Source organism: Giraffa tippelskirchi, chromosome 5 (assembly GCF_054371585.1).
Source record: "Giraffa tippelskirchi isolate mGirTip1 chromosome 5, T2T-mGirTip1v1.2.pri, whole genome shotgun sequence".
In the NCBI taxonomy this organism is placed as follows: domain Eukaryota; kingdom Metazoa; phylum Chordata; class Mammalia; order Artiodactyla; family Giraffidae; genus Giraffa; species Giraffa tippelskirchi.
Window position 1 is genome coordinate 6,011,645 of NC_137279.1, and position 25,630 is coordinate 6,037,274.

At 46.5% G+C, this 25,630-nt stretch overlaps 1 long non-coding RNA gene across 1 annotated transcript; it reads right to left on the reverse strand.

Annotated features, from left to right (window-relative positions):
* Positions 1 to 4,755: 4,755 nt before the first annotated feature.
* Positions 4,756 to 25,423, reverse strand: LOC145504536 (uncharacterized). Its single transcript, XR_014052285.1, has 6 exons — positions 25,166 to 25,423; positions 24,280 to 24,396; positions 20,450 to 20,606; positions 6,987 to 7,100; positions 5,200 to 5,290; positions 4,756 to 4,987 (listed from the first exon to the last, which is right to left on the reverse strand). It is a non-coding gene; the product is annotated as an uncharacterized LOC145504536 (long non-coding RNA).
* Positions 25,424 to 25,630: the final 207 nt, after the last annotated feature.

Below are 25,630 nucleotides of genomic sequence, written 5' to 3' on the forward strand. Positions count from 1 at the left end.
GCAGTTCTCACTCCCCGTGACTCTCTGGGGACAGATCATTGACCCACGGCAGCTTTGGACAGCAAGGAGCAGGAAGCACATGAGCATTTGACTCAGTCGATAGCAGACATGTTCAGGCTAATGTCACCCTGAACGAGACCAACAACTGCGGAGTCAGTGGCTGAGTCTGCAGAGATGGTAGGTGGAGAAACAGATGTACCTTGACTAGAGTCAGCGCAACATCTGGTAAACCTGGCCCATTGCTTGATAATTAATTTTGGTGTTGAATCTAATGACACGATGGGAGGGAGAAATTAGGTGATTTGATTGGACACATTTTGATAGTTTAATTTTCAATAACACATGGTCCGAGCTTGTTCACATAATTACTAAATAGATTAATATGCCAATATCTCTGACCAGCTGGAAGGGAAAGATTTAGGCCTTCAAAGATCTTCGACGGACCTTTAAATTAAAGTTGATGGTCTGGAGAAAATGGGAGTGCAGTCCTCCTGGGGATATGAAGTCAAATCAGAGCCAGTGATGAAGGCCTTGGAAACAGTGATTTTATCATTACCCTTAAAAATAAATCCCTGGCTGCCTGCAGAATGTCAATTTGTCTGCAGAGACACTGTACTATGAGTTACAGGACAATTGGGAAACCTGTCTTCCTTTCCTGAGGTGCTTGAATTCACTACAACTATGCTCATGATAGAGGTCAAGAAAACCCACATAAATGAGTCAACAAGGGCCATGGAGCCTGATGTGGTGCCAATTGTCCCCTGAGCCTTGTGGCCTCTTCTTTCAGGATGACTGTTTCAAGACACAATCCAGTTGTAGTGTCTACAAGAACAGAAAGGAGAAAGCTAAGTGTCTCCACATCTATAATCTTCAGTGTGTGATCAGTTGCACACAGGAGTCAGGAAGGTGATTATTATTTTCCTCGTGGAAAGAAGAGGTCGCATGTTTGTCTCTGAAGGGGTGGGAACCAGACCAATGTGGGTTCAGTGAGACAGAAAAGCACAAAAGAGGACTGTGCAGCAAGGTGGCCTAAGTGTATAATCAAGGAGGATTAGTTACTCAATCATGATAAGCCTCAGTTTTCTTATCTATAAAATAGGATACTTACAGTGGCTGCATCATAGGTAAGAGACATAACGTACTTAGTAACCACAAGGGGCACACCATTCCCTTCTCCAGGGCATCTTCCCAACCCAGGGATCAAACCCAGGTCTCCCGCATTGCAGGTGGATCCTCAGCCAGCTGAACCACCAGGGAAGCCCAAGGGACACACAGTAAACTTTAAAAAGTATTAAGCAGGGTAAAGAGACATGATCCAGGAGAACTGTGGACTATTTTGGGTTAGGGGCAAGGGGAAGGTAGTCGGGGTGATGCAATTTTGTGGGGAGGTAAAGTGGTGGTGGTAGGTGTACGTTCGTGCTCAGGGATTCATTTCAGAGAGGGCTGGGAGAATTTTGCTTATTTTCCCTTGTTTGAGGTTGTGTAATTGACCCTCAAGTCCCTTCAACTTGAGTTGGAGCATCTGCTCATTCAGTTCTGGTCCATGAATCTGACAAAAGTAAGGTGGGATGAGGACTCTTTGAGAATGGGGCTGGGTCTTATTCCTGTAAACAGTGGTGAGGACATAGCCTGAAAGCAGTGGCTTTGGTGGCATGAATGAAATTTTCTAGCTGTCTCTCACTCCCTGGTGACTCAGACGGTAAAGAATCTGCCTGCAACGTGGGAGACCTGAGTTCGATTCCTGGGTTGGGAAGATCCCCTGGGGGAGGGCATGACAACCCACTCCAGTATTCTTGCCTGGGGAATCCCGTGGACAGAGGAGCCTAGCGGGCTATAGCCCATACAGTTGCAAAGAGTTGGACACGACTGAATGACTAAGCACAGGACAGCACTCATTCCCTGGCTTTATTCCCCTTTCCTTTTCATTGAAAGGAGAAACCAGCCCCAGCCATTGCCTGATGAATGACCATCCACTGTTTAGACAAACAGTCTGTCTGATATCACTATCAAGCATGAGCTATAGGCTTAGACTCTACCCACCTCCCTGCAGCCTGAGCATGAATACCCCAGCTCCAAGGAAGAAGGGTCTTGCTTTGGCTGGATGGCACCTCCTTGAATCAGAGTTCAGAGTGAGGGTGCCCCAGAGCACTGTGGCCTTCCTGGGAGTCCATGAGAAGTGCAGGAAACAGTCCTCTCCACCCACGTCAAGCTGTCAGTAGAAGGTAGGACTGGTTTCCTTTCTGCCCTTTTCCTCTTGGCCCTCTGGCTAGAACCTCTCAGCACTCAGAGAGCTGTGGACACTTGAAAGAGCTTTCAGAGGAAAATGACGAGAAAGTGGAAACAAAATTAGAGGCAGCATGGTGCTACCCCAGAGAAAGATACTCGCTGCACCATCCACTCCTGCCTGTAGCCTCCCTGCACCCTCCCACCGGCCTCCCCTCTTCTCCACTTTCTCACGTGTGCTTTGGAAATCAGAGACTGTCATCACGGCCATTAGCGACATCTATTCTGGGGATGTACAGTACAAAGCTTAGACCTGGTATTTACCGCTGACTGACAGGGGGAACGCTTTAGCTGTTGCTCGGTGCGGATGTGACAGAGAGGCTGGGGAAAGTCAGCTCCTGTTCTTCCATTTGTTAATTAGAAAAAAAAAATGTTTTAAGTGAATTTGGTGCTTGGGTAAAGGGGTGTGATTGGCAGCCCCTGGCGGGGGGGGGTCCCCTATAGAGATGGTGCTAAAGCGGAGGCTGCCTCTTAAGAACCACTTATTGTCTGCCAGGTCTTTCATTTCTGCATCACCTGTTCAAGCCCTTGGCAGCCGTATAATAATAATAACAGTAATGATTGGGAGGGTGATAGCCCTTGTGTTTGCCTCTGAGGAGGTCGGGCTGCACCGGTTATCTACCCCTGGGGGAAGGATTTATTTCGTGAATTTTCATCTGTCTATGAGAACAGGGTAAAGTCATTTTCTTCTCCTGGCAGGAAATTCACTTCAACAAATATTTATTGATTTATTGAGCACCTACTATGTGAGAGGCTGTCCCCCACGCTAAGTCAATGGAGGACTCATGCCAAGCTGCAGAGATGTGATTCAAAGCCTCAAAAATATGTGGGGAACAGGGCAGGGAGAGAGATGCGGTGAGCTGCAGTGTAGGGTAGTGTTAAGACCACGGAGTCAAGACAGCCCTGGATTTGAATACCAGCTTTGCCACTTCCCAGCTATGTCATGTGGGGCACGTTACTCCCTCTAAGCCCCAGGCTCCTTAACTAGGAAGTGGGCACAGTGACAGCTCCTTGGTAGAGCTAATATATGTAACGTGTCTGCAAAGAGCCATTATTCAGTAAATGTAGTGCTGTTATCACGTATGTCATATGCCAGGTACCAACTCACCCTAGAAAAGTTAGCTGGAATCCAGCCTTCCGCACACAGACATGTCCCTCTCCGGCAGCTTTTGAGGGCTCTGAGTGTTGCCACCGCACACGTGGGTGACTGACCCCATCTCTGAGTCCACCTCCACTGCTCCATGAAATATTCAGAGTCGATGTTATCCGCTGACAGAGTCATTAGCTCTGCCGCACGTTCCTCTTGCCACAGAGAGGTGGTGATTCATTAATATTTATTCATCTTGATTTGCTTTGTTTTTCTTTTTTTAAAAACTCATTTCAGGATTTATGGGATCATTTTGTACAATGCATAACTCATGCTCCCTCACAGCCTACGTTGCCCCGAGCTCAATCTTGCCAGGGGTGCTGTGGGTCAGCCTTATTACGCATCTCTGTTTAATCAAATTTCTGCACAAAGGCATTTAAGAAAGGCTTTGGTCCCTTGGCATCGTGAGCCTCCATGTTCTTTAGCTGTTCCTATCCCCGTATTCTCCCAAAGCTTTTTTCCTGGGCACCAGAGGCCCTGACCCAGAGCCTCAGTAGGTCCTTTACTCATAGGAGACACGTGCAGCCTTCTTCGGCCCTTCTCGGAGCTAAAGCATCTCGGAGCTAAAGGCAGTTGTGCCAGAAACAGAGTCTGGACCTGCAAGGGACCAGTTCCTGTCTCACGCTGTGTGCAAACAGCATCCATGACCCAGATGGGCAAGTGTGTAAGGAGATTGGGATCTAAAGCCCTGAGACAACAGAGCTTTCCTCCCTCCTTGGGCGGGGCAAAAGCTCAAGAGCTCTGCCTGGGAGCTGAACCTTCCCGGATGGCCAGGCCAAGCCCCAGGCGTGTAAGAGGTTTGCTTTTCCAGGGGCTGGTCAGAGAGCCTGCGGGCTCCAAACCTAGCTGGGCCGCCTTCTTCTCCCAGAGCTGCCTTCCCGCTCTTGGCGCTGCCACGCAGTCGGCATCGCGCCTGCCTCTGACGCCAAAGCTGCATCTTAAGTCAGATGAAGAGTCGGATCCCTGGGCGCCAGCGTGTGCTGTAGCCAGCACGGAGTAGGGAACATTACTATGAAGTCTGTCGGCACCTACAAAAGGATCGAAGGGGATTTGGTGTTTCTATAGCAATTATTGGGGAGGGGGGATATTGCTGACAAAATAAAACCTGAAAATGTGCCCCCTGCCATGGGACTGGTTTATACTCTGCTTTCAGATAGGAAAGGGAGAGAGTCCGCTGTTGTATGCAGGTTTTTTTTTTTTTTTTAAAGAGAGGCAAACTGACAGACACGCAGAGACAGACACAAGGAGATACAGAAGGAGACTTGAAGATCAGGAAGAGGAAAGGATGACGAACCAGCAACAATCCAGAGGCTAAGGAACTCTTCTTTTTCCTTTTTAAAATTTACTTGTTGCAGGGAGTTTGCAGCCTAGCACTCCACTGCCAGTTCTACTTTACCGGAGCATCAGGTGGGAGGTGTGTCTGGCTGTAGATGGACCAGTGTCTCCTGGCTTGGCTGGCCTTCTTTTTTAACCAATAAAGTCAAAGGCGGTCAAAAAAGGATCTCGAAAGCTGGTGCCCCTGAGGACGGTGCTCAGAGCTGTCGCCCATGATGAAGCCTGAAAAGGGAGTCAGATGGGAACCAGGTGAAGATGGAAGTAGGGGTCCTTCTCATCCTGGCTGGTGCTCTCAGAGCTGGCTGGCTCACAGGAGGGGGATCCTAGTTTCCCTTTTAAATACTCCAGATTCCATCAACAAATTCTGATGAAGATTTCCCATTCTGTGCTGGGGACCCTGGAAGCATCACAGAAGTGCAATGTGTATTTCTTACCTTTAGAGGATTTTCAAGCTCCTAGCGATAACAGTATATGAAAGAGTCTCTAAATGGGCTTTCCTGGTGGCTCAGCTGGTAAAGAATCTGCCTGCAATGAAGGAGACCCTGGTTCAATTCCTGGGTCGGGAAGATCCCTGGAGAAGAGATAGGCTACCCACTCCAGTATTCTTGGGCTTCTCAGGTGGCTCAGATGGTAAAGAATCTGCCTGCAGTGGAGGAGACCTAGGTTCGAACCCTGGCTGGGAAGATCCCCTGGAGGAGGGTGTGGCAACTCACTCCAGTATTCTTGTCTGGAGAATCCCATGGACAGAGGAGCCTGGCGGGCTACAGTCCATGGGGTCACAAAGAGTCGGACACAAATGAGTGGCTAAGCACAGCACACACAAATAAGATTACAGGTGGGGTAAGAGTTGAGAGGAGCAGAAGACGGAGAAGATTGGAATGTTCAAGCAAGTCTTTGAGGAGAGAGAGGGCTTGATGGGCCTCAATGGGTAGACAGAACGAAGGGAAGAAAACACCACCAAGGAAAAGCGCAGCATGTGCTGAAGCACCAAGGCAGAAACGACAGGAGAGTTGGTGGGACAGGAAGACCGCGCTGCCTGGAGGAGGAGGGGTGGTGGCAGAGTATATAACTGTGGGGGGAAATGATGGCAGGTAATAGGTGGCACAGAGAGACATTTCCTGAGCGCTTTCAGGGATCTCTAGCCAGGCAAGGTGCACAGTGAGGGGGAAGATGGATTCCATGTTTGAATCTCGAATCCTCTTTCTGAGAGTCCCATCAGTGCTATGAAAAGCCCTGCCATAAAGAAATCCTTTCATTGAAGTTAATCTAGAATTTTTTTAAAGCACACATCTTCACAGATATATATATATATTTTTTTAAATATCCATTAGTAAACTTTGGAACTAGTTTTCCAAGACTCACACACTGGGAGACGCAGGCACAGAAAGCCAACATCTTGGGCTTTGGGGTCAGATCAGTTCTGTTCCCAGATGTGTACTTGCTCGCTGGTGACAAGGGTCAAATCGCATCATCAATCTATCCCATTCCGTGGAGGGTTGTGAAAATAAAGCACAAAGGGTGAGAGGGGCAGACACAGTCTTACTGGAGTCAGCACTGAATGAGGGTTGGCTGCGCCGGCCACCGTGGCCTTCAGGAACAAGCGGAGTGGCTTCAACTTGAAGCAGTGGGAAATGGGGGCGACCCCAAACGTAGCCGCCTAAGGACAGCAGAGCTGACAGATGCGTCTGGACAGAGGGGCAGGATGTGTTAGCGGGCAGGCGTGAGAGCGCTCATGAAGACTAGAGCCCAGCCGAGGGGTTATCAAAGCAGCCCCTTTCTTTGCACTCCTTCCACGCTTGCTCAGGGTCCCAGCTGAGCAGACTAGTTGGGGACTCAATGCTACAGGCAGAGGCTGTAGGATCCAGCCACACGTATGCTCTGACCTCCCCAAAGCGAAGGTAGGAGGGGCCGATGACCTGGATTCACCTCCCCATCCCCAGAAGGCCAGGCAATCATGCAGCAGCTGCGCCTCCTGTCCCGTGACTCTGACGTGGTGACAGCCTGGCTCCCCAGGGGCTGGTGCCTTAAGATCCAGCACAGATGATGGGTGCTGTCTCGCTCTCACACGCTTCTGCACGTCATCAACACGGGGAGCGATTGACAGGGACTAAAAGGCAGGCAGGTCTGCCTGTCTTGCTGTGCCTGGCCATGCCTTGTGGCCCCCATCCCCTTCCTCTCTTGCCCCCAGCAACCCCATTCATGAGGCCGCAGCCCAACTCACCCAACCATGTGTTCACAGGTACTCGTGCCACCGACATAGAGATGGTGTGTGTCCCTTTTATCTGGGACTCCTGCATGCTGTTTTTTCTCTCTCTCTCTCCTTTTATCTTACTGACTTTTAAATGCAAAAACAACAAACATTTACTGAGCACTTGCTTGAGACCCATCACCTTGTCCTGCGTTTCACTGTATTTATTTAGCAAACACTCATGTAACATTTACAATATGCCGGAAACTATTCTAAATAATTTCCAAATATTAACTCAATGGAACATACAATGAAAGGATGAAAGTGATGAAAGTGAAAGTCTCTCAGTCGTGTCCGACTCTTTGTGACCCCATGGACTATACAGTTCATGGAATTCTCCAGGCCAGAATACTGGAGTGGGTAGCGGTTCCCTTCTCCAGGGGATCTTCCCAACCCAGGGATCGAACCCAGGTCTCCTGCATTGCAGGCGAATCCTTTACCAGCTGAGCCACCAGGGAAGCCCAAGGAAAGTTAGCAGAGGATACAATGCTTAAGGTATTACTCCTACTACTCTTTTTTTATTTTTATTTTTTCAGATAAAGAAACTGAGGTGCAGAGATGTTAACTAACTTGCCCAATTGTCACTCAGCAGTTAAGTAGAGAGTCTATCCCAGGGACCTAGTTTTGCAGCCTATGCTTTTTAGCCATTCTGTTTTCTTGTATCCTTTGCATCTTAGCACATGAATTTTTATAATTAGCAAAACTGAGCCTCAGAAAAATGGCGGCCTGTTTGAGGTCACACAGCAGTGATTCACATATTTTGGCTTAGGTTTTCCCACTTCAGGTCCAAGACTCATTCCCTCCATGAGGCTGACTGTCTTCTCCACAGCCCCCTTCTCTTGCAGTCCTGTATCTGAGAGGCACACAGTGTGTGTGGGCAGGAGATGCGCGGGCCCCAGAAAGGACCGTTTCCTGAACAGAAGCACACTCGCAAGCTAGGGGGAAGGTGTGAGATGGGGCCCGCTGGGGAAAGGCAGGGCCGGGAGCTCTGGGTGAAGTGAGTGCTCGCGATTAACACTGACAACTCCTGGCACGGTTCTTGCCCCGGACGGCTCTCACCACCCTGCTGGGCAGGCAGAGCAGACAAGCCTGGAGCCCGGGGAGGGATAGGGAGGCCTCTTCGGTGTTCAGACTTGAATACGCTTGTGAATCTCCTGGCTCTGTCACCTGCAGGTCTGGTTCAGTAGGTCGGGAGTGGGGCCTGAGGTTTCACAGCTCCAACAAGCTCACAGATGCTGTGGGCACTGCTGATCCGAGGACCACAATGATCATCGACCTGTCCCAGGGGTGTACTCTCTGTGGGTTTCAGGCCCATATTTGTGGAAGGCCAGCAGCTGCAGTTGGCAGAGGTCTTGATGGATGCTACCTTTTGCCAGTGCTGAGAGAGAAGGGAGGAAGCAGAGAGATTCGGTCTGAGAAGAAGCAAAGGCTTCGCTCTGCCAATTTTCTTGGACACCTTTGCCCTTCTGCTCCATTCAAAGCCTCAGTCCTTTGCAAGCCTAGACTGAGATCCCCCCTCCTCCAAGCCCTTTCTGACCTGGTCAAGCCCCCAAGCATTTCTCCATAGCAACACTTTGCTTTTTAATCTCTTGCCATCTCCCCTTGCTTCAAATTGCCTTAGATTGTTGCTGTAATGGCCTCATATGCATATTTCCTCCCTCTGCAGCCAGACTTCAGGAGAGCTTCCCATTCCTCTGCCCTCAGGTCAAGTACCTTGCCGGAACCTAGGATGTGCTCCAAAATGTTAAATAAATGAATTAACCGAATGAAGTGACTCATCTTTCAAAACTTTACTTTCTAATGAGGCTCCCTCAGAGGAATGTTTAACAATCCCTTCAAGTGTTAGGTAAATATTTTTAATCTGTTCACATTTCCGAGGTCTTTCTCAATGGTCTGTGTTTGAGGGTGGGGAAAGAAAGCAGAGAGGGCTGGCTGGAGAAACTTCACAGGGCGCAGAGAGCGGCCAAAGAAGCTTGTGAATTGACTCACTTATTCAGGACGATGCAAGGTCTGAATCCTGTGGCTGGGAAGTGATCCTCGGCCAGGCCCACAGCCGACAGCTCCCCTTCTCCTTGACGTTTCACAGGTCATATTTCAGCCTCAGTAAATTCCATAATCTCCTGCTCAGATTCCCTTTATATGCCAAGACTGTGATCGCAGATTCCCAAGAGGGTTTATCAGATCCAGGAAAATGTGCCCCTCTCTCCCCTGAGGGGGAGATTTCCTAGGGGAAAATTGGGGGCCCTAATAAGCTTTCTTGCTGTCTAATCAGCTGCCTGAGGCAAACCCCAGCAGCCCTGGGCTCTCAGGTAGTGTGTGATAGATGCCGCCCCGGAGCCCAGCTCTGCAGAGCCAGTGCTGCGAATGCAAGGGGAACACCGCGTGTTTGCTTGCTCTCCCTCGGCAGTGTCTCTCCAGGACTCCCCGGGGACTGAGGTGGCTCTGTACCCATCAGGGAGGCTCAGACCTCATAAGTATTATTTTTTCTTCAAAGACCACCCATCTGGGGCCTAGGCTGCTTTAGAACCTCCTTCTTTCCCTGTTTTCTCTTCTCTTTCCATAAGAGCGGAAGTGGGGACATCAGTAAGAATGTTGGACGTTCTGCATGTTAGTCAGATTTTCAGCTTCTGTATTGGCCAAGGGGTCTGTCTGTGCTGTGATGGACACTGAGAAAATCTGGAGTCTCATTAGTGAAGCGGTTTGGGGAGCAATTGCTCCTAACTAGGCTGATATTTCATTGCAAGAAATGCTCAAGACCCTGTTCTAAAGCACAGAGTGAGTGAAGTCGCTCAGTCATGGCCGACTCTTTGTGACCCCATGGATGGTGGCTACAAGGCTCCCCCATCCATGAGATTTTCCAGGCAAAAGTACTGGAGTGGATTGCCATTTTTTTTCTCCACTAAAGCACAGAAGTTGGGGCTAAAGAATACACTGCCTGCCCTTGACCTTCCTTCTCACCTCAGGGACCCCAACCGCACTCCCCTGAGCCCTGCAGTCAGCCAGCCTCCCCACTGTCAACCCTTGGTAAATCCCTCTTTTGCAGGTACTTCTGAGCTCACGGATGGCTTTTGAACAGCTTCCTTGTGTTCATCTCCTTCCAGATTTCCAGCGTGATGAAGGCTCAGATGAAGAGTTCCAAGAACAGATGGGAGGCTGTCATTACAAGTTACTGATACACAGAGCTGCTTCAGCCTCACGCATGCCAGCGTGCTCAACCACACTCGTAATTCTTCCTCTGTTCCCCAGCCCGAGCCAGGAGCTCAGCCAGTTTTGGCAAGATGTGAAAGTGAGAGCTTTCTAGGGGCATTTATATAAAACATGCTGGGATTGATGATGAACTAGGGAACAAAACCTTTCTTTTTCTACTAGGGGAGAAAATACTGTTAATCCAATTCCCTTGCGAGAACCGAAATCAGAGAAGTAAAAAATATGCTTGCCCAACTTGGGTGTCATCGTGATTGGGTAATGCGGGAACCTTCTGGAGAGAGGTTTCTTTGTCTGGTCCAAGAGCATCCCGATGGCTACAGGATGTCCTTGGGAAAGAATGTTCTAGCAGCCCCACAAGGTCATGTCTCAGTAAGGATGAAAGAGCCACAGGGACCTTCCATTTCAACTTTCTGTAATTGACAGAGGAACATACACATTGGACAGAGGTGAGAAATGACTACTCAGTGACTCATTAGTGGAGAAACTGAGACCTGAAGTCAGGTTTAGGTCACTGCTTTTTCAGGAAAGGACAAAGACCCTAGGTTGGAGAGTAAGGATTTTTTTTTTTTTCCTAGCAGAAAGGGAGTGGCTTCTTTGTAAAATTTTATTAGAAAAGTCCAGAATTTTGCCTTATGCATAGTACCAGGACCCAGGGGGAAGGAGCAGTGACCCCATAAAGACTAAACCAGATCTGCCTGTGGCTGTTTGAGGGTCTCCCACAGAGGCATGGGTCGGCAGTGGCCTGTCATACGGACTTGGGACTTGCGTGCTGGGCCTAAATCCTCTTGGAGCTTGCCATTAGCCCTACCAAAGAGCCTATAGACTCCAGGACTGGGTTGTCTCAGGTCAAACAACTAACAGGGAGGGATCACAGCCCCACCTATCAGCAGACAATTGGACTCAAGATTTACTGACCATGGCCCTGCCCACCAGAGTTTTCTCAATAGCCAGTCCCTCTCAAGGGACTTGTACAAGAAGCTTCTACACGTCTCTTATCCTCATCCATCAGAGGGCAGGCAGAAGAAGCAAGAACTGTAATTCTACAGCCTCCAGAATGAAAATAACAATCACAGAAAGCTAAACAAAATGATTACATGGATCACAGCCTTGTGTAACTCAATGAAGCTATGAGCCATGCCATGCAGGGCCGTCCAAGATGGATGGGTCACGGTGGAGAGTTCTGACAAAATGTGGTCCGCTGGAGAAGGGAATGGCACAACACTCCTGTATTGCTGCCTTGAGAACCACATGAACAGTATGAAAAGGCAAAATGATATGACACCAGAAGATGAGCCCTCCAGGTCTGTAGGTGTCCAATATGCTACTGGGGAAGAGCAGAGAAATAGCTCCAGAAAGAATGACAAGGCTGAGCCAAAGCAGAAATGATGGTCAGTGGTGGATGTGTTTGATGGTGAAAGTAAAGTCTGATGCTTAAAGAACAATATTGCATAGAAACCTGGAACCATAAATCAAGGTAAACTGGATGTGGTCAAGCAAGAAAAAACATTGACATCTTAGGAATCAGTGAACTAAAATGGATGGGAATGGGTGAATTTAATTCAGATGACTGTTATATCTATTCCTGTGGGCAGAAATCCATTAGAAGAAATGGAGTAGGCCTCACAGTCAACAAAAGAGTCTGAAATGCAGTACTTGGGTGCAATCTCAAAATGACAGAATGATCTCAGTTCATTTCATTTCCAAGGTAAACCATTCAACATCACAGTAATCCAGGTCTATGCATCAACCACTGATGCTGGAGAAGGTGAAGTTGACCAGTTCTATGAAGACCTACAAGGCCTTCTAGAACTAACACACAAAAAACAGTGTCCTTTTCATCATAGGAAATTGGAATGCAAAAGTGGAAAGTCAAGAGAAACCTGGAGTAACAGGCAAGTTTGTCTTTGAGTACAAAATGAAGTAAGGCCAAGGTTAACATAGTTTTCCCAAGTGAAGACACTAGTCACAGCAAGCATCCTCTTCCAACAATGCGAGCAATGACTCTACACATGGACATCATGAGATGATCAATACTGAAATCAGATTGACTATATTCTTTGCAGCTGAAGAAGGAAAAGCTCTATACATGATCTGATTGTGGCTCAGATCACAAGCTCCTTACTGCACAATTCAGGTTTAAATTGAAGAAAGTAGGGAAAACCACTAGACCATTCAGGTATGACCTATATCAAATCCCTTATGATTATACAGTGGAGGTGATGAATCAATTCAATGGATTAGATCTGGTAGACAGAGTGCCTGAAGAACCATGGACAGAAGTTCATAACATTGTACAGGAGGTGGTGATCAAAACCATCCCCATGAAAAAAAATGCAAGAAGGCAAAGTGGTTGCCTGAGGAGGCCTTACAAATAACGAAGAAAAGAAAGAGAAGAAAAAAGCAAAAGACAAAGGGAAAGAGATACCCAAAGGAATGCAAAGTTCCAGAGCATGGCAAGGGGAGATAAGAAAATCTTAAGTGAACAATGCAAAGAAATAGAGGAAAAGAATAGAATGGGAAAGACTAGAGATCTCTTCAAGGTAATTTGAGATACCAAGGGAACATTTCATGCAAAGATGGGGACAGTAAAGGACAGAAATGGCAAGGACCTAAATCAAGCAAAAGAGATTAAGAAGAGGTGGCAAGAATACACAGAAGAACAGCACACAAAAAAGCTTTTAATGACCTGGATAACCGTGATGGTATGGTCACTCACCTCAAGTCAGACATCCTGGAGTATGAAGTCAAGTGGGTCGTAGGAAGCATTACTACCCGCAAAGCTAGTGGAGGTGATGGAATTCCAGCTGAGCTAGTTCAAATCCTAAAAGATAATGCTATTAAAGTGTTGTACTCAATATGCTGACAAATTTGGAAAACTCAGCAGTGGCCACAGGATTGGAAAACATTAGTTTTCATTCCAATCCCAAAGAAAGACAATGCCAAAGAATGTTCAACTACCACACAATTACATTCATTTCATATCTAGTAAAGTGAAAGTTACTCAGTCATGTCAGACTCTTTGCGACCCATGGACTATACAGTCCATGGAATTCTCCAGGCTAGAATACTGGAGTGGGTAGACTTTCCCTTCTCCAGGGATTCTCTGCAACTCAGGAATTGAACCCAGGTCTCCCACATGGCAGGAGGATTCTTTACCAGCTGAGCCACCAGGGAAGTCTCTGCTAGCAAGGTCATGCTCAAAATCGTTAAAGCCAGGTTTCAACAGTACATGAACTGAAAACTTCCAAATGTACAAGCTGGATTTAGAAAAGGCAGAGGAACCAGAGATCAAATTGTCAACATTTATTGGATCATAGACAAAGCAAGGCAATTCCAGAAAAATATCTACTGCTGCTTTATTGACTATGCTAAAACCTTTGACTGTGTACATCACAACAGTCTGTGGAAAATTCTCAAAGAGAATGGAATACCAGACCACCTGACCTGCCTCCTGAGAAATCTGTATGCATGTCAAGAAGTAACAGTTAGAACTGGACGTGGAACAAGTGAATAGTTCCAAATCAGGAAAGGAGTATGACAAAGCTGTATATTGTCACCCTGCTTATTTAACTTATATGCAGAGTACATCATGGGGTGATGCTGGACTAGATGAATCGTAAGGTAGAATCAAGATCGCTGGGAGAAATACCAACAACCTCAGATATGCAGATGATAGCACTATAATTGCAGAAAGCGAGGAGGAACTAAAGAGCCTCTTGATGAGGGTGAAAGAGGAGAGTGAAAAAGCTAACTTAAAACTCAATATTCAAAAACTAAGATCATGGCATCCCATCCCATCACTTCATGGCAAATAGATGGGGAAAAAGTGGAAACAGTGACAGATCTTATTTTCTTGCATTCCAAAATCACTGCAGACGATGACTGCCTCCATAAAATTAAAAGACGCTTGCTCTTTGAAAGAAAAGCTATGGCAAAACTAGACAGCATCTTAAAAAGCAGAGACATCACTTTGCTGACAAAGGTCCGTATAATCAAAGTTATGTTTTTTTTGTAGTCGTGTACAGATGTGAGAGTTGAACCATAAAGAAAACTGAGCACTGAAGAATTGATGTGGTGCTGGAGAAGACTCTTGAGAGTCCCTTGGGCTGCAAGGAGATCAAACCACTTAGTCCTAAAGGAAATCCACCCTATATATTCATCAGAAGGATTGATGCTTAAGCTGAAGCTCCAATACTTTGGCCACCTGATGCAAAGAGCCAACTCATTGGAAAAGACCCTGATGCTGGGAAAGATTGAAGGCAAAAGGAGAAGTGGGCAGCAGAGGATCAGATCATAGGATGGCATCACTGACTCGATGGACATGACTTTGAGCAAACTCTGGGAGACAGTGAAGGACAGAGAAGCCTGGTGTGCTGTAGTCCATGGGCTTGCGAAGAGTCAGACATGACTTAGCTATTGAACAAAACACTAGTTTAAGAATTTCCATTAGAAGAGGGCATTATTTATCTCCTGGATAATCTAATACTTTTAGTTAAAAAAAAATCACTTTGTCCCTCTTCAAATGGTTTGAAGAGAGAGAAAACAAAATAGTTTTCCTTGAGCTTATTTCTTTATGAAACTTGGTCCTAAGCCCTTTGAAGCCTTGATAGAAATAGTGAAGTTTGAAATAGTAAAGCTTGAACATGAAAGCTGGCCCAGAGTCTGGATTTTCCCTTTTCCTGTCCTGTGGGAATTGGAGCCCACATACATGTTTGATGCAGTGTTCTTGGAGACACACCATGGGCTACAGACATTTGAAACCAAGTGCTAACCTGCCAGGGAGGTGACGGAGAAGTGTTTGCTCAGAGGAGCTCCAGTGTTGTCCCTGAGTCAGTAAGAGATTTGTGTGTGTGGTTAGCACGGCTTCGTCTCCTCAGACCCTTTCCTGAGGTAATGTTTCTCTTCTAAGTATGAGTTTAGACTGACCTGTGCCCACAGACCACCGCTAGTTCTCCTGTTACGTCTATGTTCTTGTTTGAAGTGGTGCTCCCATTGGATGACGAGCTCAGGCCTGGGAGACAACAGGGAGGAGCCACCAATCTAACCTCACCTCACGCTGGAGACGCGCCCACCACAGGAAGTGATTCAGAGTCAGAAAACTCAGCCTGCACTCTTGTGGTTTATCCACCATCACATGACAGGAAGTTGAACACCCTCCACGTTAAGAAAGATGGAGAATAAGGGCAGTGGGCGAAGAGATAAAGAGCTGTGGCAGATTTTCAGGTCTTCGGTGAGAAAGGCCTGGGACGGGCAGGACTGAGTGTGAAAGATGATTATGGGGAAGAATAGAACGGATTTGGAGACAGGCAACATCTAGGGGATTAAGGAAAGGGGATAATTGATACCACCTCCAAGAGTTCTGCAGTGACCTTAACTGAATAAAGGAATTTGGGAGAGGGGATCATTGGAGGTCTGCCTCTGCTCTCAGCTGTGACAGAACCATCCCCCAACCTCACAACACAATAGCCACCCTAGCCAATGGCCATGCCCTCCCCCAAGCACACAGAGGCCGGTATGAACGGATTTGCTGCCTCCTGATCTTTATTATTTTTCTGTGGGTTGGCCTTTGATTTCCTGGGGAATTGTACATTTATTGAAAAGTGGTCATGCAGAGACGAGGTAGACAGACCAGTGTGCAGGGAAAACAATGCAGTGAGAAGATGCTAGTTGACAGCCGCTGTGCCAAAAACAAGAGAAAGAAGCCTCCCTCTCTTCATGAGGCTGATATCTTCTTGACACATTTACATAAACTGATCTTTTAAAGTTTGAAACCCTCCTCCCCATTATTCTTACTTTCCTCTCAAATCAATGAGTGCATCTCCGTTTGATTTTCTATAATCAGTGGCTTGCCATGAGCGTGTCTATCCTACAGTTTCGAGACCAGAGTGTAAACTCTTGAGTGCACCCAAGGGAACAGTTGCTCAAAGGTGTTGTTTGCTGGTGTACATAACCCCCACTCGCTGTATCCGTCTGCAGGCTTCCAGTTTCACATAGCCACGTCTTCCTAACGAGAGGTATTCCTGAAGTCAAGGATCCTTCTGGAAAGCCCCATCAGCCCCAGGCTCAGGTGCACAGCTGGGCTAGGCTTTGTCTCTGGGGTCCTTTGACAGCAATGAGCTCCCTTCTCACTGGGCGCTGACCAGCCTCTGGGAACAGTGGACGCACCCCACCAGCCTGCCTCAGGAGTCACTGAGTTCTCCTTTTGACCTTACCTTTCAGAAGCTTATCCTTATGAACCATCAGGATGGGGTGGGGAGCACTTGAGACAACTCACAGCAGCAAGTTGACCCCTGAGTTGTGTTTGCTCCGAGACGAGATAACCCCGGAGCTTCAGGGCTGTGAGGGTACTGATTTAACAAATCATATGTTTAAACAACGTGATGGCACACTGCTGTTTGAGGGGTTTTGAAGCACATTTCAAAATAATGGGGGAAAATAATGAACACCTCTCACAAGTGCATTTAAGTGACACATGCATTAGGAGGTGATGGGGGCAGGGCGCTGGTATTCCTGCATAATGAATGTTTGCTTCTTTTTCCCTATTCCTTCATACTGCTTTCACTTCATGTTTCAGAAACGGTCACTGAGTGAGCAGAACTCTGAGCACTTTGTGAACAGAAGGAAAAAAGGCAGCCGATGGCCCCTCACCAGGCTCACAGAGAGGCTCAAACTGATGTTCTGATGCAGGGAGGGATGCAGTGGGTAGCCCAGCACCCTCCTGCTCCCAGATCTCATCCTTCACCTGCCTTGAGAAACATTCTCTTATATAAAGCAGGACTGTAGCTCTAGAGGAAGTAGTGTAGAAAGCTTCTTGTGGGCAGGAGCATTTTGGCACACACAGGCAGGCCTCAGAGAGATTACCGGTTCTGTTCCAGGCCACTTCAATAAAACCAATATCACAGGATTGGTCATGTGACTTATGGGGTTTCTTAGTGCCTATAAAAGTCTTCCTTAGTGACTTAAACAGTAAAGAATCCATCTGCAATGGGGAGACCCAAGTTTGATTCCTGGGTTGGGAAGATCCCCTGGAGGGGGGCATGGCAACCCACTCCAGTATTCTTACCTGGAGAATCCCATGGACAGAGGAGCCTGACAGGATGCAGGCCATGGAGTCACAAAGAGTTGGACACAACTGAGTGGCTAAGCACAGCATAGTGCATATAAAAGTAATGCTTACACTATAACATAGTCTATTAAGTGTATATACCTTGATTAAAAACTATTGCTAAAAAGGCTAACCATTATCTGAGCCTTTAGCAACTCACAGTAGTCACATCAAAGATCCCTGATCACAGATCATCATAACAAATACAGTAATCATGCAAAAGCGTAAAGTATTGTGAGAATTTCCCAAATGTGACAGAGACACACAGTGAGCAAACGATGTTGGAAAAATGGCACCCATAGACTCGCCCGCTGTGAGCTTCCCTGGTGGCTCAGACGGTGAAGAATCTGCCTGCAATGCAGGAGACCCAAGTTCAATCCCTGGGTCAGGAAGATCCCCTGGAGAGGGAAATGACAACCCACTCCAGTATTCTTGCCTGGAGAATTCCATGGACAGAGAAGCCTGGCGGGCTCCCCAGTCATGGGGTCGCAGAGAGTCAGACACGACTGAGTGGCTAACACTTTCACTTTCATAGAGTCGCTGGGTGCAGTTGTGGCAAACTTGCAATTTTTAAAGAATGTAATCTCCGCAAAACACTGTAAAATGAAATATACTTGTCTTTGTTGCCCAGATTATGTTCTAAGGAGACTATTGGCAGGGAGGGAATGAGGCACAGGATTGGTGAGTTTTGATCCAGTGCAATGGGTTAAGTGAGGGGGTGGAAGGGAACAGGCTCACAGGACATTACAGGTTGTTAAGACAGTGGCTGAGGCTCGCACCTGCATCCCTACTTTCTTCTTTACCTAATCTCTCCCTGCTGCCTGAATCCAACTTGTCCCCTAACATCACTCTGTCCCTGGTGTTTCAGGCTTGCTTGTAATGGCTCCCCTACTAGCAAGTTCCCTCCCTCTTCCCACGTTTCTAGATGCCTTCTCCTCTGCCCTGCCGTTTCCTGATCTGGGCAGAATCATAGTTTGACTTCGGGAAGCCCTGTGCTGTGTTGTGCTGAGTCACTCAGTCGTGTCTGACTCTTTGTGACCCCATGGACTGTAGCCCGCCAGACTCCTCTGTCCATGGGCTTCTCCAGGCAAGAATACTGGAGTGGGTTGCCATGCCCTCCTCCAGGGGATCTGACCAACCCAGGGATTGGACCTAGGTCTCCCATATTGCAGGTGGATTCTTTACTGACTGAGCCACCAGGGAAGCCCATGAATACTGGAGTGGGAGCCTATCCCTTCTCCAGGGGATCTTTCTGAGCCAGGAATCAAACAGGGGTCTCCTGCCTTGCAGGTGGGTTCTTAGGCAATATCATTGCTATGAACCTCTCTTCTAAAAAATGTAATTGAGAATCATATTTTGCAACCGCATTAGTATACAAGGCTGAATTTATTATATAATCATTGTACTTCTATTCATTTTTTCTTTCTGGTTTTAAAAACACTTAAAATTAAAAATAAATTATCACAGGCTCTTAAAAGCATTGTGGGTCCTGGGCTTGTGCCTTGTGGGCCTAATGGATAAGGCGGCTCTGCATCTAATGGGCCTTCCCTGCCTCTCCGGCTGGCTGGGCAGCCCTTCTGGGCTGTTTCCATAAATTTCTGTCTGGTATTGCACTTGCTACACCACTAAACCAGGTGCTTCTTGAGAAGAAAGAACTGTGCTTTATTCTCACGGTGGAACCCAGAACAAAATCCAGGGATGGCCCACAAGCAGCCTCCTCCATATGTTCATGAAGAGCTGGATGGTTGAGGAGGACAGAGCTGGTGGATGCTGGCCTCAGGGTTTGGTTACAGCCAAGCAGGCACAGGTCAGCCGGGGGTTGCTGATGGGGTGAGTGGATGGGAGAGTTTTGTAGACTTGCCTTGCCTGTCTCCTCCTTTTGCTCAGGGTCTGATCTGCCTACAGGCAGGGACAGAGCAGTGGCAGCAGCCAAAGTGGCCTGTGGGTCCAAGAGGGAAAGCTCAGCCAACGTAGCCTTGTAGTGTCCCTGCCTTAGAGGAGGCCACCTTCCATAGTACAGCAAAGCTGCTCTGCCTGCGAGGAGGCTCTGTGCGCCTCCAGAAAAATGCAATAACAAAACCAGAACAATACTTAAACTTGAGCCATTTCATAAGTACAGTTTGGGGTCAGTTTGGCCGGAGGGGAGAATTTAATTGCAAAGCTCCTATGTCTCAACTGCCTGAGGCTAGAAATTGGAGACGGAAGATGGGGAGACTTGGATGTTGAATGTTGATGATAAGCAGGAATAAAGGTTGAGGATGGAGCAAGGCCTGTTGAGGACTGAGGTTAAAATGCTGCTAGAGTCACTTCTGGTGAGGGCTTTGGGTTTATGTTTCTGCTTCCAGTGACCCTGGACTGAGGAGAGGGATGATCAGCATCGCATTTCAGAATTTGTCCCTTAAAAAATTAAAAGCCTAGGAGGGTATCAGGCCAACAATCTACTACAATACTGTTGGGCATAAAAGAAAAAGAAGTTTAAGTTAGGGTCCTGACTGTCAAATAACTTGGAGTCCAATCTGAACAAAACAGATCATGTGTTTTGTTCTTGAAAGAAAGGTTAGAGCAGAGTCGGAAACCAGGTAGACCTGGTAAGGGGCAAGAGGCAGGTGAACAGAGAAGTGAAAGAATCCAGCCTCTTTCTCCACCCGATAGCTCTAAGGGTGCAGGACTAGAACGGTCCTAAATCTGCATCTCTAGACCTAAACTCCGGGCGTTGGTGATGGACAGGGAGACCTGACGTGCTGCAGTCCATGGGGTCGCAAAGAGTTGGACACTACTGAGCGACTGAACTGAACTGAACTGAGATCTCATCTCATCCCTGAGCCCCGAGTGCAATTCTATCAGTCTGTGGGATATACTTTTCATAAAAGATCTCAAATTTTGTCACCTAAACAGACCTCACCCTTTCCCTCCCTCTTCTGCTGATATCCCTTATGCATTAATGGCACCATCACTCTCCAATCAGATCAAAGTTTCAGGATCTTCCAAGACACCATTCTTCCCCTTGTACTCTGGTTTAATTGGTACCATGGCCTCACAGGTTCTTTCGTCAGTCACACGTGGGTCAATTCTTGTCTTGCCTTTTCTATTCATAGGCCAAGCCCTTAATTTCATCCCATCTCACCTTCTTTGGGATCCTTGAAGTGTTCTCCTAATTGTTTCTTCTTAGCGTGATTTCAGCCTTTGTACTGGCATTCAAATCATTTTACCTACAGTGTTCTACCCCGATGTCTCCAATAGCTTTTCATTGCCTCCTAAAAAGGAGTCTTCACTCAGGCATTCTAGAAAAGTGGTTAAGAAGAAAGGGCTCTGGTGTCATACAGACCTAGTTTGAGCTCTGGTTCTATCATTTATTAACTGCATGACATTTTCTGAGTGAACCACGGTAATCCTGGTTGTTAAAATTTAGATTAGAATTGTATCTACATCATGGTATTTATGAAAAGATACTAAATGCAAGCACTTAACACAATGCCTGACAAAAATAAGTGCTGATTAAAGGAACTATTATTACTAGCAATTAGGATTTTTTGTTTCTTATCAGTCTCACTACATATATCATTAAAAAAACATAGCTGGTGGTAATTCCCCTACACTTACCTTATGTATGCTTAACACATGCGATTCTTCACTTGCCTCCTATAGGGTAGGCTCTGAAATTTCTTCTGCTGCCGCAGGCCTGGTATCCAGGACATTGGGGGAAGGACTCAGTACCAACTGCTCCCTGAACCCAATCTGCCCATGTCCACTCACATTTCCCAAGCCATGGGTTCAAGATGCTTCTTCAGCCTTGGATTAGCTCTGATCCTTCCTTCAGCACCTACAGCCTTCCCTGAATCCCCATCAGATGAGTTGCCTTGAAAACCTGTGTTATCCTTGCCAATCTGGCATCTTCATCCCTGGTGTGGGATTTTCTCTTATCCCAACAGGAAGGACCATGAAGCATTGTCATCTGCCTGATTCTGAGGATGAGGCAGCATACCAGAGTGGTTAAGGCCCTGGTGGCCGGAATCAGATAAACTTCCTTTTGATTTTTGACTCCAATGTGACCTTGGACAATTGATTCAATGTTTTCCTTATTCATTGGTAAAATAGAGATAGTCACATCATCTTACCTTGTATTTCCCTAAACACAATGTCTGCTAAATACACAGCGAGTTTGTTTAGGAATGTGATCCCAGGCAGAAGGAACACAAGACATGAAAAGTGAATCAGGGTAAAGGGGATGGACAAGGCCATAGGAGAAGTCATGATGGAGTTGGATACTGCACAGAAGCCTGGCCCAGGATCCCACTGGAATTTCAAATCAGAACTAGCTGTTCAGGGGAACAAAAGCAGAAGCATTTAGCCATCGCTTTCTGTTACTCTTTGGTCAAGGGTGACCTCCACTGGGTGTTAACAGCTGTCCCTTCCAGATCAGATTCCTGAATGCCAAGGTGGAAACCAGAGAAGCTCTGGGGCAGAAGTGAGTGATGCTTGGTGAGGAGCTAAGGTACAATGCTGTCAGGCTGTGCTTGAGCAAAGCTGGTGAAGGCCCTTGTGGCACTAGTCCTGCAGAAGCTGTGGCATAAGAGGTGGAGCTTAGGGAAGCCCATACACATCCCTATGTCCCAGACAAATGACGTAGGGTTAAGTGCCCTCAGGCACATGATAAATGTTTCTTTCCCCCAAATCTTCCCATTGTTTTCCATCAAATTAGAACAAAATTCAAAGTCCCTGACCCTGGCCACCAAGCATGTACCCGATCTGGACTTGAGCAATTTCATAGGCTTCATTTCCACACTCTCCCCTTGGGTCACTCCTCTCTGTCTCCATCCTGCAGGCTGGACCTCGTGCTCACCACGTGCTACTATGCACATTCTGAAACTAACACAATCTGAGCTTGCTTTGGCCAAGCTTTGCAGGGCCTTTGTACTTTCTACTGCCTTTGCCTAGAATGTTCTTTCCTCGGATACTTGCATGGCTTCTCCTTCCCTTCATTCTGTTCAAATATCACCCCCGTAACCCCCCAAGAAGCCTTGACCACTTCATCTAAAATAATATCCCTAGTGCTATGGTTATCCTCTATTTCCTTATCATGTCCCTCATACCATTTACTATTCATGATGTGATAATAGGAGAAATTTATTTGTCATCTATATTTTCTTTTAGAATATAAGCTCTATAAAGAACTTTGTCTATTTTGTTCCCTGCTCTATTTCCAATACCTAGAATAATGTCTGGTACATAATGAGTGCCCACCACATGATTCTTACATGAATGAATGAATGATATGTACTGTCATCACCTCATTCCCTTTAGATACTGACATGTGGACAAATGGTCATCATCTCTTGCCCCTGTCGGGGCTGGCTGGTTCCATCCTCCCACTTCAGACCTTGCTCTGACCAGATTTCCTCCCCTTCCCTGCCTCCCTGTGCTCTTGAAAACTCACAGTATCTTTCATCAGATTTGTCTGGATTATAACAGATGATTCAGAGAGAAACCATTTTCCATCTTGCTGTGTCACACATACAAGTTTTCCTTTAGAGACAAGGTTAATTTGAAACAGTACATCCCTTCATGCTTCTGGGCAAAAGTGACTATTACTCAATTTGTATGTGAAAATATGTAATAACCTAAGCATAACCAAATGGTGCTACAGGCATCCTGAAGCTCAGTGGTCCTCTCACATGCTCCAGTGAATGTGTGCATATCGGTACATGTGCACATGCTTACACAGGCACGTACCTGCTCAGCTCTCCACAACCAGCCGCCTTCACTCCTACCCACCCTTTTCCTTTGTCTCTACTGCCTGTAAGTATACAATAGCTTTTTAAGTGAACACCTCATAAGATATTGGATGATATGACACTGGATTCATGGAGTGGTCTAGTTCTTAGAAAGTTGATGAACCCTTGACTACCTGGGGCAGTGTTCCTTCCAAGGTCAGTCTTCCCATTCAGCCCAGGTGCTGAGGGGGCATATATTCCGAATATTTGTATCCCTCTAAAAACTATATATTGAAATATTAATCGCCAAAGAAGTTGGTATTAGTAGGTGTGGAACTTGGGAGGTGATTAGGTCATGAGGGTGGAGTCCCCATGAATGGCATTAGTGCCCTTATGAGAGATCTCTAGCGAGATCCCTAGCTCCTCTGACCAGGCAAGAACACAGCAGAAAGGCACTGACTATAAAGCAGAAATCATGCTGGTGTCTTGATCCTGGACTTCTCAGATTCTAGAACTATGGGAAACAGACTTACATTGTTTATAAGCTACCTAGTCTGTGGTGTCTTGTTACTTGAAAGGAGCAAGTCAGGAGCCTTCCTCTTCATGCTACTGACCAGCTACCCCCAATCCCACCTATTCTGAGCCATGGACATGGAAAGTTCTGCTTATTTTTGATACCTGAAGTACAGTCCCCTAGGGGATGTGTTCTAATTTTCTCTGTCCCTGTACTCTCCCTCCATTTGATTTTCCATAGAGGACTTGTCCACCCTGTTTGGCTGATGACGGTGGAGAGGAAAAGGGCCACCATATAGTGGTCATAATGGAGCCAGTGATGAATAGGAAGATGCAGGTGAGGTGATGGTCAGTGGTGGTGGTGGAGGAGGTAGAGGTGTTGCAGATGGTGTTGGAAGTGGTGGAGTTGATAGTGGTGGTGGAGGTGGAGGTAGAGTTGGTGTTGGAAGCAGTCGTAGAGGTGATATTGGTTGTTGATGGAGGTGCAGGTGGTGGTGATGGAGGCAGAGATGTGGAGACGATGGTGGAAATGATGGAGTTGGTGGTGGTAGAGTGGAGGTGCAAGCAGGGATGATGGAGGTGGAAGTACTGGTTGAGGTAATGTTGGTTGTTGTGGAGATGGAGATAATGGTGATGATGGTAGCTATGGAGATGAACATGGTTATTATGTCATTCAAAGGATGGGATTAGCAACATACACAAAATGAAAACATCCAAAATTTTCTCTTACCTGGTCTGAGGAATAGCCGCCCCTTCTGTAACAGCTGGAAATTTCCTCAATATCAAAATTTTATTCTCCCAGTTATCATTCAGTCTCTCCACTCTATCACTTGCCTACTCATTCCTCCTATGATGTAATATTTTAAAAAATACTGTTAGAAAATGTGATATTTTGATAAACAATTGAGGTTCTAATAAGGCATATGTTTTCTGTTTATGTTATAAGCAATGTAGGATTATTTTAGAAAATGTGAAGAAATGGAAGATGCTAAAGATGAAAATGAATTAAAAAATACTAAGAACCAAATACCCAAGATAACCTCCAATTTGCATATTGCTGCATTTTCCCTCATTAATCCATCTGTCTCCTCCCTCCCTACCCCCCTTCTTTTCTTTATTTTCTTCCTTCTTTCCTTCTCATCATCTGTTTATCTTTATGTTGTTACACTGAAATTACTTATTATAGTTACATAAAAATTATATATATAAAGCAAGTTTATATGCTGAGATTCTCTCACCACTAAAAGTTCCTTCAAAAATGTTCTTAAGGTATGAATAATATTACATTACAAGAATATATATATATATTCATAATGTATTTATAGGGTTGAGCACTGAGGTTATTTCCAATTTATTTTTCTCATGGAAAGGTCAGCTTCCCTGAGGCCAGGGGAGAGTTCTACTTTAGGCAGCTCAAAGAATCTCTGGAGCCGGTCCTCTGCACACAGTTATGCATATGCGATCAGAGGGGTTGCAAATGGAAAGCGGAATCGCTGCCTTTGGGGAATTTTCATCTAGTTGGAGAGAGAGATTGAAATGAAGTCACAACATTTATAAACTAACATATCGTCCAGTGAGAATTACTGCACAGTGGAGCCCCAGTATAAAGCCGGTACCTGGGAAAGAGATCAAACTCAGTGGCTCACTCTGGGCATCTAGGAGGGATTTCAGGGATCACAATTTATCCCTCAAACATCCAAGTCCAGTCACAAGCTGAGGTGCAATTTACTGCTACAGTATATATGTCTTGGAGGGCTTCCCAAGTGACTCAGTGGTAAGGAATCCACCCGCCAATGCCGGAGACATGGGTTTGATCCCTGGGTCAGGAAGATTCCCTGGAGAAGGAAATGGCAACCACTCAAGTACTCTTGCCTGAGAAATCCCATGGACAGAGGAGCCTGGTGGGCTATGATCTATAGGGTCACAAAAGAGTCGGACATGACTTAGTGACTCAACAACAACCACATACATCTGTGAAGGTGTCATTTTGAAATAAACTTTGAAGAGCAATCATGATCATGTATTCGCAGAGAGGAAGGGGTAGGCCATTTCAGATCAGGGAACGGTAGGTAAACGTTTAT